The sequence below is a fragment of the Sorex fumeus genome, unplaced genomic scaffold (genome assembly GCF_029834395.1).
Source record: "Sorex fumeus unplaced genomic scaffold, SorFum_2.1 ptg000032l, whole genome shotgun sequence".
NCBI lineage: Eukaryota > Metazoa > Chordata > Mammalia > Eulipotyphla > Soricidae > Sorex > Sorex fumeus.
This window is the reverse complement of record NW_026606089.1, coordinates 7904115-7920214: the sequence shown is the minus strand read 5'-3', so window position 1 is coordinate 7920214 and position 16100 is coordinate 7904115. Positions and strand designations below refer to the sequence as shown.

The 16100-nt window shown below is 40.0% G+C and overlaps 1 pseudogene; it reads left to right on the top strand.

The window, feature by feature from the left end:
* The first annotated feature begins 7917 nt into the window (after positions 1-7917).
* LOC130025805 (uncharacterized) lies at positions 7918-8014 on the top strand (annotated as a pseudogene).
* The last annotated feature ends 8086 nt before the right edge of the window (positions 8015-16100 follow it).

The following is a 16100-nucleotide window of genomic DNA, read 5'->3' as shown; positions in this document are numbered from 1 at the left end:
TTCCAAGCATAGCTCTTTCTATTCTTCTTTGGGAGACCTGAATGGCGTTCTCATCTTGTTTGCGTAGGGCCCAGGTCTCTGAGGCATATGTTAATGCAGGAAGAACAGTGGAATCAAAGAGATGTGCCCGGAGCCGGAGGTTCTTCGTCCTCTTAGCTATTTCTTCGACGTTCTTGAAGGCATTCCAAGCCGCTCTCTTCCTCCTGCGCAGCTCGGGTGCCAGGTCATTTCTCATGTTGACCTCTCGACCTAGGTACACATAGCTGTTGCATTCGGAGATGGTTGTTCCATTGAGAGCGAATGGGGCGTCAGGAACAAGGCTGTTTCTCATAAACATTGTCTTCGTAAGATTCAGCTGTAGTCCTACCTTTCCACACTCACGGTCAAAGTCGGCCAGCATTTGTGCCGCTTGGCTGATGTTTGGTGTTATTAAAACAATGTCATCCGCAAAGCGGAGGTGGTGTAGTTGCCGACCATCTATCTTCACTCCCATTCCTTCCCATTCCAGTCGTCGCATGATGTTCTCGAGGGTGGCACTGAAGAGTTTTGGTGAAAGGGTATAACGCTGCCGCACCCCTCTCTTGACATCAACGATCACTTCTTTGTAGAATGGTGAGATCCTGCTAGTGAATCCGCAATACAGCTCACGGAGGATCCTGATGTATTGGGCTTGAATGCCCTGATTGGCTAGGGCTTCAATGACCGCTTCCGTCTCAACAGAATCAAAGGCCTTCTTTAAATCAATGAACGTTAAGCAGAGCGGCATCTTGAACTCCCGAGAAACCTCAATGAGCTTGGTTACCGTGTGGATATGGTCGATGGTGCTGAATCCTTTGGGGAACCCTGCTTGCTCGCATGGTTGTCCTTCATCTAGTGTTCTGCCAATCCTATTCAGGATGACTCGAGTGAACAGCTTGTAGATGACAGACAATAGGAAGATCGGGCGATAGTTGCCAATGTCATGGATGTCTCCCTTCTTGAACAGTAGTACGGTCCTGCTGGTTTTCCATTGGGACGGAACCTTGCATTCAGACAGGTAGCGAGTGAAGAGTCGAGTCAGTGTATTGATGAGTACTGACGGCAGGTTCTTCAGGTGTTCAGGTCTGACCTTGTCTGGGCCGGGTGCTGTTTGCTTCTTTACCAACAAAATGGCGTGTCAGATATCGGAAGGGAGAACGTTAGGAATGACATACCCATCCTGTGGAATTTGGTATGTCGGCAAGTGGACATGGCTATCGAAGAGATTTGAGTAGAAGTCATGGATAATCTTCTCCATTGCCATTCTGGAGGATGTGATGGATCCATCAGGACGTCGGAGGGCAGTCATCTTGGTCTTATAGTTGGCGAAGGACAGGCGGGCGTTACGAATACTTTTCCCGGCTTCTGCCGCATCTACCAGTACTTCTGCTGAGTACTATAGCCCTGTTTATAATTGTTAGATCTTTCTCTTGTTTTATTTTTACTTTATGTTCCAATCTTAATGGTATCACCGTCTACTCAGTCAACCTAGCTAAACCCTAAGGTCTCTTCCAATTTCTCCTGCACAAGTCTCTGCTTTCTGACAAAAGGGAGGACCTCAGAATGCTGACATCAATTTAATACCCAGGGCCTCAGGAAATAATGTAGTGCTTATGGAAATTGTCTCACATGCTCTCAATTTGACTCCCAGCACCACCTGATTGCCAGAGTATCAAAGACTGTATAGCCTCAGAGGACCCCTAGCACCATGGACACGTTTTCTGAGAATTGCCGGTGGGGCCCCCACACCTCCTGAGCATTGCTTTAGAGACTCTCTCAGCAACCAAAAAATATATAATGTCAGAGAAACATGTACTTGTCTTAAATAGGTACCCTCGCTTTTGTTGAGTTTCACAAGGAAATATTGCGTGAAAACGTAAATCAAAGATCAGGGGTGACAGTGTAAATCATGTGAGTACAGATCATATATTTGGTGAAATGTGTTAAGATTCAGATGCCCTAGTCTTCACACCAGGGATATTCCTTCAAAAACACCCCCATTTTACTGGAAGGGTGCTAGAACATTATATGACTGAAACTCAATTATGAGCAACCTTGTAACTGTGTATCTCTCGGTGATTCTAATTATTAAAGTAATTTTTTTAAATGCACCCATCAAAGTTACCTTTTTACCACTAAATGGGAAAGATACTTTCTAATACTTATCCTCACCAAAAGCTCAACAGAGTGTGACGATTGCCAAAAAATGTCCTCCCTTGCATTTTTGTCATGATACTTATTAATACTTAACTCTTCGGTTTTTTCCCTCTTCTTATGCCAAATCTTTACTCTCCCTTGCAAGATCCTCAAACATTATCCATTCAATATTGTTGCTCTTTGCCACTGCTTCTCTTGCCTTCTTGTCCATGAACTGATTCTAAAACATAACATACCTGCAATTACAGTATTCATGCCAGAGACAAGCGTTGATGTATCTTTCGGTTTAGCATTCTTCAAGCTATTGGCACACAGGTGAGTAATATTTTTTTTTCCTACTGAGAACACAAAAATAGATATGCTGATTTTCAAAGTTCTATCAGTAGTCTGAGCTACCAATTAAGGATATATATTTTAAATTTTTATTGAATATCTGTGAGATAGACCATTACAAACTATTCATAATTTGCTTCCAGTCATACAACGATCCAACATGCTTCTCTCCACTAGTGTAAATTTCCCACCACCAATGTCCCTGGTTCCCTACAACATCCCCCAACACCCTACCCCACCCCCAGCCTGTCTCTATGGCAGGCTCTTTAAATTCTTTCTCTCTCCTTTTAATTTTGTGCATTATTGTTCTCATACAGGTACTAAGAGGTCATCATGTTTGTTCAAGGAACTTAGTATTTTTATTGGGGGAGTCACATCCGGCGATGCTCAGGAGTTATTCCTGGCTCTGCTCTCAGGAATTACTCCTGGAGGAGCTCAGGGAACCATATGGGATGCTGATATTCGAACCCGGGTCAGCCGCATGTAAGGCAAACATCCTACCCACTGTGCTATCGCTTCAGCCCCAGAATTTAGTATTTTTATCAGGAAGGTAAGGCTGGAGTTGCTTTGAGGTATGGACATGACTGCTGCGGCTTCCATAAGTACAGGGCAGTGAGGGTGGGCTGCCCATCCTGACTCAGAGAAAGCCTAGAGATTTCAGTCACAAAACCCGCATATCCGAAATTTCAGCTGTTGTATTTCAGTGAAATCCATCCTGAGACGATGTAATGAGACTAGGGCATGGTGGAGATTTTGGTTTGTGGGAGCAAGTGGCTGCCCTGAGTTCTGGTTGCGTGGGCAACAAACTAACCTCCCTCCCTCCGATTTACCCTCGTATGTTCTGCCGTGTGAAGGTCCAAGGTTAACTGTGACTTTTGATCTCTTTCAAGATTTATTTATGGGTCACTTAAGCAAGACCAATACATTAGCTTGTATAGCTGAGCCAGGGGTGGTTTGTGAACATGACTCCCACATACCTTTTTGGGAGTTTAATTTCTTGGGAAACTTAGTCCTGAGGTGTTGGGATCCAGCCAGAGGCACAGTGGAAATCTGGGGTTATCAGGCAGCATGATGGCACCATTAGACTGTAGATGCACTCACCTCGAGGGTGCAGGTTGACTTCCTGGAGGCACTGCACCCCCAGACTAACAAATATTCATTGAATTAATGAACGAATAATCAACATTTTCAAAATGTGTCACTTTATTGCATTTTAGAAGGGTAACTTCTAACAGGGAAATCATTTTCATGGTATAATCAAGACCTCCGGTTCATTCTTAACATATTTAATAAAAGCTACACATTTTGGAAATTCATACAAAGAAATTCTTTATATTATCTGTCTTCATAATCTACTTGTAAATTACTCAGATATCACCGTTTATACCACTGTTCTTAGCATAGAAATTTACAGATAGAAAGTGTTTAGTAAAATTTCATTTTGGGGGCTGGAGCAATAGCACAGGGGTAGGACGTTTGCCTTGCATGCAACCAAACTAAGTTCGATTCCCAGCATCCCATACGGTCCCTCGAGTACTGCCAGGAATAATTCCTGAGTGCATGAACCAGGAATAACTCCTGAGCATCGCAGGGTGTGACCCAAAAAGAAAAAAATTCATTTTGGCACTTCTGTTGAATATAGTACTGGAAGTACTTGCAATAGGAGTTATATAAAAAAAGATATTAAGGGCAGTCATGTAGGAAAAGTAGAAATCAGGCTCTCACTATTCACAGAATATGTGATACTATATTTAGAGAATTCTACAACCTCTACCAAAAAACTCCTAGAAACAATAGATTTATATGGTAAAGTTGCAGGCTATAAAATGAATACCCAAAAGTCTATGGTTTTCTGTATGCAAATAATGAGAGAGAAGAAAGTGACATGAAGAAAGCAACCCATTCACAATCATGCCTCAGAAAATCAAGTATCTCAGAATCACCTTAACTAAGGAAGTGAAGGACCTATACAACAGAAAATAAGAGGACACGAAGAAATGGAAACATATCTCCTGCTTATGTATTGAGAGAATTAACATTGTCAAAATGACAATACTCCCCAAAGCATTGTACAAATTCAATGTGATCCCTACAAAGATACCCATAATATGCTTCAAAGAAGTTTATCAATCACTCCTGAAATTCATATGGAACAACAAACGCCCACGAATAGCTAAAGCAATTCTTGGGACAAAGACGATGGGAGGCCTCACTTCCCCAACCTCAAACTCTACTACAAAGCAATAATAATTAAAACAGCATGGTACTGGAACAAAGGCAGAGCCACCGACCAATGGAACATCATTGAATATACTGACACACACCTTCAAATATATGTTCATCTAATCTTTGATAAGGGAGCAAGAAATGTGAAGTGGAGCAAGAAAGACTTCTTTAACAAACGGTGCTGGAAAAACTGGACTGCTACATGCAATAAAATGGGCACAAACCTCTACCTAACAGCAAGCAAAAAAGTCAGATAAAAATGGGTCAAAAACCTCAACATCAGAACAGAATTCATCAGGTACATTGAAGACAAGGTGGGCAAAACCCTCCACGACATTGAAGCTAAAGGTATCTTCAAAGATAACATGCCACTGACCAAAAAAGTGAAAACAGAGATGAACAAAGGGGACTATCTTAAATTAAGTAGCTTCTGTACCTCAAAAGAAACAGTGACCAGAATATAAAGACAATCTACAGAATGGGAAAGGATATTCACCCAATGCCTATGTAATAAGGGGTTGATATCAACAATATACAAGGCTCTGGTTGAACTCTACAAGAAGAAATCATGCAACCCCATCAGAAAATGGGATGATGAAATGAACAGTAACTTTCTCAAAGAAGATACCAAATGGCCAAAAGGCACATGAAAAATGCTCTTCATCACTAATCATCAGGGAAAAGCAGGTACAACCAACAAAGAGATATCACCTCACACCACTGAAACTGACCCACATCCAAAAGAACAAAAGCTACCGGTGCTGCCGTGGATGTGGGGAAAAAGGGACTCTCCTTCACTGCTGGTGGAAATGCGGACAGGTTCAGCCATTTTGGAAAACAGTATGAACGGTTCTCCGAATACTAGAAATTGAGCTCCCATTTGACCCAGCAATATCACTCCTGGGAATATAGCCTGGAGAGGCAAAAAACTACAGCCGAAATGACATATGCACTTGTATGTTCATTGCTGCACTGTTCACAATAGCCAAAATCTGGGAAAAAAAACCCTACTGCCCAAGAACAGATGACTTTTTAATGACACTTTGTTTCATCTACACAGTGGAATACTATGCAGCTGTTAGAAAATAAGAAGTCATGAAATTTGCATAAAGTGGATGAACATAGAAAGTGAAATGAGTCAGAAAGATATGGACAGACATCAAAAGATTGTACTCATCTGTGGAATATAAAGTAACAGAATAAGAGACTAATACCCAAGAATAGAGTGATAAGGACTAGGAGGTTTGCTCCAGGCCTTGGACACCAACATCACATGCTGGGGGGAAAGGCAGCTCAGATAGAGGCCAGAACACCAACTAAAGGGTATTTGGAGGACCCGCTCTGGATGGGAGATGCATGCCAAAAGTAGACCATAGAGCCATTCTTTCTGCCCAACCAAGATCACGATTTGACCTCCACAAGAGGCTATCCAGCACGACCCCAGCCCCAGAGGCACATGGATCCAATTCGGAACCCAGAGGCTTTTGGCAGAAATGTGACTGAACTATGCATTAAGCTACGGCACCATTCTCCCTCAGGTGGGAAAGGGTATTTGTCGCTTCTGCCTTTCTCCCCCTGGTGGCATGATGCCCACCACCTCAGAGATTATTGGACAGCCAGGTATGAGCTAGGGTGACAGGGCAACTACAGTCTCGTGGGATTGGGGGTGAGGGGTAAAACCAGCCCATTTGTCCTGCCAGCCAAGACCATGAGTTGCCCACCACGAGTGGCTCTCTGGCATGCCATGGCCCCAGAGAACAAAAGAGAATGCCCTGCCACAAAGGCATGTTTGGGGGCATGGTGGGAGGAATAATGGTATCATGCACCAGTTACATCTCCATTCGTCCTAGCCCTGAGATTTTAGCAAGTGCCACATTGGAGGTTTTTTCACGGTCAGGGAAATGAGATGCTTCATTGTTACTGGGTTTTGGCATATAGAACACACCACGGGTAGCTTGCCAGTCTCTGCCATGTAGGCAAGATACGCTTGGTAACCTGCCATGTTCTCCGAGAAAGAGAACTGGACAATATGAGTTGTTATCTTATCAACAAGATCCAGTATCTGGATCTTGGCCATTGATGGGATTACATGGCTCCAGAGGCAGTCCGTGGGTGTAACACTTAGCTACTGGAAGATGGGGGATCTGGATGGAGGAGGCCCATTCTTGGTCTGAGCAGTCTTGAATATCTCAGCCCCGGGTCCCGCACACCTGGGTTCCTCTGCCAGTTCCTTCATGCATGAGGCTCCTTCAAGTGTGGTGAGAGTGGTCTTAAGCATAACTATGGCTTGTTGCAGAGGTCTTCAGCTGCCAGGTCTCTGCTCGGGGTGGTGAGGGAAACTCAACCCACCCCCTCCAAGGGGCCCCAGTGAGGAAAGCCAGGTGCGGCATCAGGAGACTGCCATTTCAGAGATATTTGGACTTAATTTTTGATCGAAAAGTACACATCATTCAAACAATTGTATGTGCTTAGTAATAAAATATTACACACATGTTCAATCACCTAAGAAAGCCCATTCTTCTCAGAGAACTAGATTTTTAATTACAGGTCTCTTTTGCCCATGTGGAATGACTGAGAATCACTATGAGTAGATATAAAACTCACTATACACACAAAGATGCACACAGGTTACTTTGAGTCATCTGTGTTGTTAATGTGTCTGGGCCATTAAGCTACATTGAGACCCTTTTTCTGTCCTTTACAGGAGGCTCATGAGTCTCACCTTCCCTTCAAGTTGAACTTGTAATAAAGTGGAATGAAATCATCAATATGATTCTCACCTTTTCCTTCAGGAGAAAAATCCTACTTACTTTCAAGGTGGTCAAAGTGCGGACAACGCCATCCACCGTTTTCTGGAGATGTACATGGGACCGAGGTGAGAATAGCAAAAGGCTCCAGTTTAATTTTCTTAATGAAGATTTCAGGGAAGAGCATTAAACAACACTGATTCTCCATCTTCCAAAAGAATTATTTTGCAAAATTGATGCCCTGGTTATGGTAAAAGATAATATTGTAAAAACCATACTTTTCCTTCTGGGACATTAATGTTCTAAATTTATCACTTCAAGCTGCTTTAAAATACCTTCCTAGATTGGGAATCACTGTCTGCCATAGGAGTGAGTAAGGACAACACTCCAAGAAATCAGAAGAGAAAAATAGGGAAAAAATCAACTCTTATACTCAGTTTGGCAACACATATACTAAAATTGAAATGATACAGAGATTAGCATGATCCTTACACAGAGATGACAGGCCAACTTGTAAAGTGTTCCATATTTTTGTTGCATTAAGAATTAACAGAGCTACTTTAAGCTAAGACAAGCCCCACAAGTACTCCAAATTTCGACATAAAGATAGCAAAAATCCCTATCACAATGATCTCTCTCAATGTCAATGTACTAAATGCACCAATTCAGAGGCACAGGATGGCAGGATGAAATAGAAAACTGAACCCAACATTCTGCTGCCTGCAAAAAATACATCTGAATAATCAAAGCAACCATGGGCTCAAAGTCAAAGGCTGGAAAACAATTCTTCAAGAAAAGAACACCTCCAAAAAGCTGCAGTGGCAATACTAGTATCAGACCACATGGACATCAGGCTAAAGGTTATAAGAGACAGTGAAGGTCATTTCTTAATGATCATGGGATCTGTACATCAGAAAGAACTCACCCTCCTCAATGTATATGCTCCTAATGACAGACCAGCAAAATACGTAAAAACAACTTCTAATAGACTTAAAGAAAAACATTGATAGCAACACAATACTAGATGGAGATTTCAACAGTACTTTCTCACTTCTCAATAGATCAAACAGACAAAAACTCGGCAAGAAAATATTTTATTTGATGGAAGTAATGAACAAACATTGGCTTAGAGAAGAAATCAAAGAGGAAATTAAAAGATTCCAGAAAAAATGACAACGAGGAACTACCAGAACTTGTGGAACAGAGCAAAAGAAGTTCTAAGAGGAAAGATTTTAGTTCCGCCAGAATTCAACTGGAAGAAAGAAAGGGCCTACAAAAATAACTTACAGCTCAAGATTTTGGAAAATGACCAAGAAAAGGAGTCCAAACTAGCCAGGAGGAAAGAAATAATAAAACCTGGAGCAGAAATCAATGAGATATAATCCCAAAATACAATTCAGAAGACCAACAAAGGCAAGACATGGTTCTTTGAGAAAATACATAAGATCGACAAACCACTAGCAAGACTCACAAAGAAGAAAAGAGAAAGAATCCTAATAAACCGAATCAGAAATGCAAAGGGGGACATCATAATAGAAACTACAAAATCCATAGGATCATCAGAGATTATTTTGAGAATCTTTAAAGCAGGAAATGAGAGAATCTTGAATAAATTGATAAATTACTGGATTCCAATTACCTCCCAAGGCTGAACCAAGAATATTTTGAAAACTCGAACCCATCACTACAAGGAAATTGAAATGATAAATAATAGTATCCCCCAAAACAGGAGCCCAGGCCAAAATGGATTCACTAATGAAGTATTTCAAACCTTTCAAGAGGACCTACTGCCAACATTTTTTAAGATTTTCCAGGAAATTGAAGAAACAGAAATACTCCCAAACAATTTCTATGAGACAAAGATCACCCTGATATTCAAATCAGACAGAGAAACCACAAAAAAGAAAATTACAGACCTATTTCTTTCATAAATACAGATGCAAAGATCCTCAAGACTATACCAGCAAAGAGAAATCAGAAACACAACAAAAGGTCACACTCTATGACCAACTAGGTTTATCTTGGGGATGCAAGGATGGCTAAACATTCTCAAGTCAATCAACAGAATACACCATCTCAATAAAATAAAGATAAAAATCATATGATAATATCAATAGTTGTAGATATAGCATTTGATGAGATCCAGCACCCATTCATGATGAAAAACTCTCAATAAAATGGGAGTTGAAAGTACTTTCCTCCATCTAGTCAAAGCAAACTACTACAAACCCACACCAAGCATTATTCTCAATGGGGAAAAACTAAAGGCTTGGAGTAAAATCAATGAGCTAGATTCCCAAAATACAATCAGGCACAAAACAAGTTACCCACTCTCACCACTCCTATTCAACATAGTACTTGAAGTACTTGCCATATGATTTTGGTAAGAAAAAGATATCAAGGGCATCCAGATAAAAAAAGGAAGAACTCAAGCTTTTACTATTTGGAGATGACATGATAGTATACTTAGAAAATCCCAAAGAATCTACCAAAAAGCTCCTGGGAAGAATAGATTTGTTTACTAAAGTAGCATATTACAAAATCAATATCCAATAGTCCATGGCTTTCCCAAATACTATTAATGAAAGAGAAAAAAGAGATAGGCGAAAAACAAACCCATTCCAATAACCTCAGAAAATCAAGTATACTAGAATCAACTAAAAAGGTTAAGGACCTATACCAAAAACACTCTACAAAACACTACTTCATGAAATAAAAGAGGATATGAGGAAATGGAATCACAACCCATGCTCATTGATTGAGAGGATTATCACTGTCAAAATGGCAATACACCCCACAGCGCTATAAAGATTTAATGCACTTTCTATAAGGATACCCATAACATTTTTCAAAGAAATAGATTAAACCCTCTTGAAACTCATACACAACAATAAACTCCCATGATGAGCTAAAGCAATCTTTGGTAAAAAGAAGAAGGGAACAGCTTCCCCAACTTCAAACCCTACTACAAAGTCGTAGTAATCAAATTAGCATGATATTCAGATAAAGACAGGCCTCAGATCAATGGAATATGTGAAATATCCTGACGGTGGGCCTCAGATTATTATTACCTAATGTATCATAAAGGCTCAATAAATATGAAGTTGAGCAAGGAAGTCTCTTCAACAAGTGCTGCTGGGAAAACTGGTCAGCAACATGCAAAAAAAGTTTAACTCAGACCTCTTTATAGTGCCAGGTACAAAGTCAGATCAAATGAATTAAAGACCTCAATATCATACCTGAATTCTTAAGATGTATGGAGAAAAATGTGGGAAGATCCTTCCATGACATTAAAGCTAATGGAAACTTCTAGAATGTTGCACCACTGACCAAGGAAGAGGAAGTGAAGAAAACCAAATGAGACTACATTAAACCAAGAAGTTTCTGCAACTCAGAAAAAATGGTGACCATGATAAAAAGACAGCCCTCATAATGGGGGAAAATTATTTATGCAATACCCATATAATTAACCCCTTATTGTATATAGCACAGCGGTAGGGCGTTCGCCTTACAAGCGGCCAACATGGCCGACCCGAGTTCGATTCCTCCACCCCTCTCGGAGAGCCCGGCAAGCTACCGAGAGTATTCGATATGCCAGACACAGTAACAACAAAGTCTCCAATGGAGACGTTACTGGGCCCGCTCGAGCAAATCGACGATCAACGGGAGGGCCTTTACCTTTACCTTTACCTTTACCTTATTGTATATAACCCAAATATATATGGCACTGTTAGAACTTTATGAGAAAAAGACATCCAACACCACCAAAACATGAGGAGAAGAAATGAACGGAAACTTCCTCAAAGAATAAATACAAATGACCAAAAAACAGAGGTAAAATGTTCCACATCATGAATCATCAGGGAGATACAAATCAAAACAGCAATGAAATATCTCACACCACAGAGATTGACACACATCAAAAAGAACAAGAACAACCAATGTCAGCATGGAAGTGGGGAGAAAGGGTCTCTTCTTCACTGTTGGTGGGGATGCCGATTGGTTCAGCCTTTTCGGAAAACAAAATGGGCATTTCTCAGAAAGTTACAAATTGAGCTTCCATGAATCCAGCAATACCACTTTTGTCAATATACTCCCAGGCCCCAAAACACACAACAGTAATGCTATCTGCACTTCTATGTTCATTGCAGCACTATTCACAATAGTGAGAATCTGGAAACAACTTGTATGCCCAAGAATTCTCAATGATTAGTTAGAGAAACTATGGTATATCTAAACAATGGAGTACTATGCAGCTGTTAGTGAAAATGAAGTTATCAAGTATGCTTATAAATGGATGTACATGAAGAGTATCATGCTGAGTGTGATTAGTCAGAAGGAGACAGACAGATATAGGATTACATTCATTTGTGGGATATGAAAAAACATAACTTTAGATTAATACCTTAGGATAGTATAAATAAGGGCCAGGATGATTGGTCCACTCTTAGAAGCCTACCTTATGGGCTATGGGAGATGGCAGTTGGGATCGAGAAGAGACCACTATGACAAAGATAGTTGGAAATGATCATGCTGGAAAAGAACGGTGAAGTGAAAATAGGTAAAGGAAGAAACATGGAAACCTATGAGTTCCTGTGTTGTAAACCATGATGCCTCAAAAGGGAGAGATCGGTAGATAGGTAGATAGGTAGAAGAAAGGGAGAGACAGGGGGCGGGGGTGAGGAGAGAGAGAGGGAGATAAAGGATTTCCGGGGGAAAACTGGGGACACCGTAGGTGGGAAATGTTCACTGGTGGAGCAATGGGTCTTGGAACACTGTATGACTGAAACCTACTCATGAACAGCTTTGTATCTCTTTATGTCCTAGTGATTCAGTCAATCACTCAATGGTGATTCAGTCAACCACTTATGGTGATTCAGTCAATCACTCAATCAATCAATAAGTAAATAAATAAAAATCAACTCTTTGGGCCCAACCATACCTAGAGGGCACTCCAGCTTTATAGGCACATGAATCAAGTATATTCTTAGTTTAAAATGAGTGTGGTATGAGTTTGTCACTTTCAAACATAAGAATTCTGATTAATCACCATGGAATGTTTGTTTAATATAATGTTTTCTGAATAATTTTTATGAGACAAGATCTGTGAATAAAACCTTCAAGTGAAGAAAACAACATTCAATTATTTCTGTCACTTATTCATATATTCAATTATTATTATGGAGAATAGGATTCAGGTGAGAAAACAAGAAATCTTTTACTTATAGCATGAACCTCTAATGTTTGGACTGCAAATTTCTAACATCTTTAGAATGGCTATAATATAGCTAGTTCTGCTTGAGAAATAATTGACTTCTGTCCAATATTCTGAATTTTTCCTTATTGTGTGGCCTGAATAAGTACTTCTATGAATAGAAATTATTTATTATCATTAGAACCCACTTGAATGTTAACAATAGTGTGATTTATATTTTAATCTAATTACTTTTTCTAAAAGAGATAAATTTGGATGTGGCACATTGAATCCAATTGAGTCCTGAAGAGGTCAGGGAGTAAATGAAAATTATAGGAAGAATTTGATGAATTGGAGGAGGGGAAGGGCTTAAAGGCCAACATATTTCACCACCTGAATTTAATAAAAATTATTTATTACATTCTCAAAATGAATGACAGCATCACTTGGTACAGTAGTTCAGGTGAAATATAGGATTTTTCTAAGAAAACACACACACACGGATACATGCACACACACTCATTCTCTCTCTCTCTCTCTCTCTCTTACTCACACATTCATGCATGAATTCTTATAAACTCAACATTCTCACACAATAGCACTCATAAACACACACACTTATAATCTCTTCCCATCTTTCCACCCTCCCCTGCAGTCCGCACCACCCCTGATCCCTGTCTCCAGCTACTTAAATACATTCTACCCATCTACAGTTTTCATCCAAGCCATTGCTAAAGAAACAACAAAAGTGTTCATGTGTGTACAGATTTACTCATTTTATTTTACCTCTTTTATGTACCTTAGGCCTTCAACATTTTAAAAACGCAATACTGTTTATTATAGAATATACCACTGCCACCCCTAATATCTACAAGCTACTAAAGAAAAATAAATTATCAAAGAAGCTACACAACAGTCCTGAATTTTCTTGTTTGGTATCAACCTCTAACAAGTTTTATAATAGGTTGGGTCCAAAATGCTGCTGCGTGTCAGTATTTCCTGGGGCACTATCTTGAGAATCCAAGTATGGAAACCCTTGCTCATAGCATTGTCACTCCCGGTGTGGGTGTGGGCAGCAGCATTGATGGTACCTGACCACTTTTTTTTTATGCATTGCCTCACTTTTTATTCTTTTAATGCTTATTACTGAAACACCATGAGGTACAGTTGTAGACTTACAAATTTTTGTGCTTGGGTTTCAGTTATACAATGATCCAGTACCCATCCCTCAATCAGTGCCCATTCTCTGTCATTTACATTTTTTTTTAATTTTTGTTAGTGAAACACCATGAGGTACAGTTATAGATTTACAAATTTCTGTGCTTGGGTTTCAATTGTACAATGATCAAATACCCATCCCTCCACCAGTGCCCATTTTCCACCACCACGGGTCCCAGTGTCCCTCCCACCCCTTATCTCCCCATCCCACCATGCCTTTGTGGCAGGGCATTCCCTTTTGTTCTCTCTCTCCTTTTGGGTGTTGTGGTTTGCAAAAGAGGCATTGACTGGCAATCATGTTGGTCTATACTCTACTTTCAGAATGCTTCACCAATCCTGGGAGGATCCTCCAAACACCCTTTATTTGGTGCTCCTTACTCTATATGAGCTCCCTTTCCCCCTAGAATGTGTGGCTGGATTCCAAACCATGGAGCAAAACTCCTGGTATTAATCTCACTGGCCACTTTTTGAATGAAAGCTGGTGTTTCTGGTTCCATGCCAAACAATTTAAACAAGCATCTGCAATAAAGGTTCCCCACTTATTTTGTGTATCAATATACTTTTAAATAAGAGAAGTGATGAAAAATTCTCTGTCTTGATAAACTGTCAAATAAATTGATTCCAAAGTCAAATTTATATACTCAAGGAAAAATAGAAGTCAACCAACTTAATCTTTTGCCTTCACTCAGGTTCCCATCTATTGATCTCTGGCAGAAAAAACAATTTTTATTTTATTTTTTTTTAATTTTTATTAGTGAAACACCATGAGGTACAGTTGTAGATTTACCAATTTTTTTCCTTGGGTTTCGATTATACAATGATCAAATGCCCATCCCTCCCTCATTGCCCATTTTCCACCACCATGGATTCCAGTATCCCTCCCACACACATCCACCCATCTCACCATGCCTCTATGGCAGGGCATTCCCTTTTGTTCTCTCTCTCCTTTTGGGTGTTTTGGTCTGCAAAAGAGGCATTGAGTGGCAATCATGTTCTGTACATAGTCACAATTTTTATTTTCAAGGGATTTCTTGGCAGAGATTTGGCATTCTTTGCTAGCAACCAACTCGTTTTCTTCTGCTTTTTTTTTCTAGAAATATATATTTATACTAAGACTGACTAGTCATGGCACCAAATTGACAAATGTCCCTGTTTTTATTTCAGTTCCTTTGACTAATTATCATATATTATTTGCAGTGGATAGAAAATAACTGCCCAAAATTCTTGGGGTAATGGAAAATGTTTATTATTCCCTTAGTTTGGAAAATCCCTGTCACTAGTATAGTGACATTCATCGAAATTTGTAAACACAATGATTAATAAGAGGTACACCATGACTGCCACTTCAAGGAAGAATGGGACTTTAGCAGACATCTTCATTTGCAGGAGGATAGCTCTGGCCTGGGTGTGGGTAAAACAAGAGAACTGTGAGCTACTGGCAGTTAATACATGCTCTGAGGCTATGTGGTGACGCTGCTGAGAAATGTGGAGAGCCCTGATTAGGTAGGGACATGGAGGAGAATGAAATGATGAAAAGAAAGCAGAGCAACAGGACAAGGTGATAGATTCCTTTGTATAAAAGTTTTCATCTCTATTGTACTAATCTGTGAAAAAGAGAACCAGCTTCTTATCATTCTTTCTGGCAATATATTATACTTAAATAGAGCTTCAGGAAAAAAACGGTCCCCTTGTTAGTTGATATAGCCCGAATATCTGTGAGGTCTTTGAACTCTATGTATACACTGCTGATGACTTAAACCAATCTCACTATTTAACTACCTAAACTGCTATGGTCTCACCATTTAACTCTCTAAACTCTGATGGCTCCAAATCTTCTAAGATCAACTTTCATCTCTTCCATGATATCCAGGATTCTCTTCCCAACCTTCAACTCTCCCTTTCTTTCTCCATCTCTCTACCAACTATGCTCTCCATGCCAAAATTTGCTAAGACAAGCTTTCTTGAAATATAGATATGAGTTGACTTCTCTTTTTTTTAACATTTAGGCAGTTTTGATTTACAAAGTCATTTATAATGGAGTTTTGTCATACAATATTCCAATTCTAATCACACCACCAGTGTCTTCATCCCTCAACCAACAAACGACCCATTTCGCCCTGCATTCCCACCGATTTCCTTGACGAACACAATTTGAAGGTTAACTATTGACTTTGGGTTCCATACTTACAGTGGTTTTGGCATTGGTG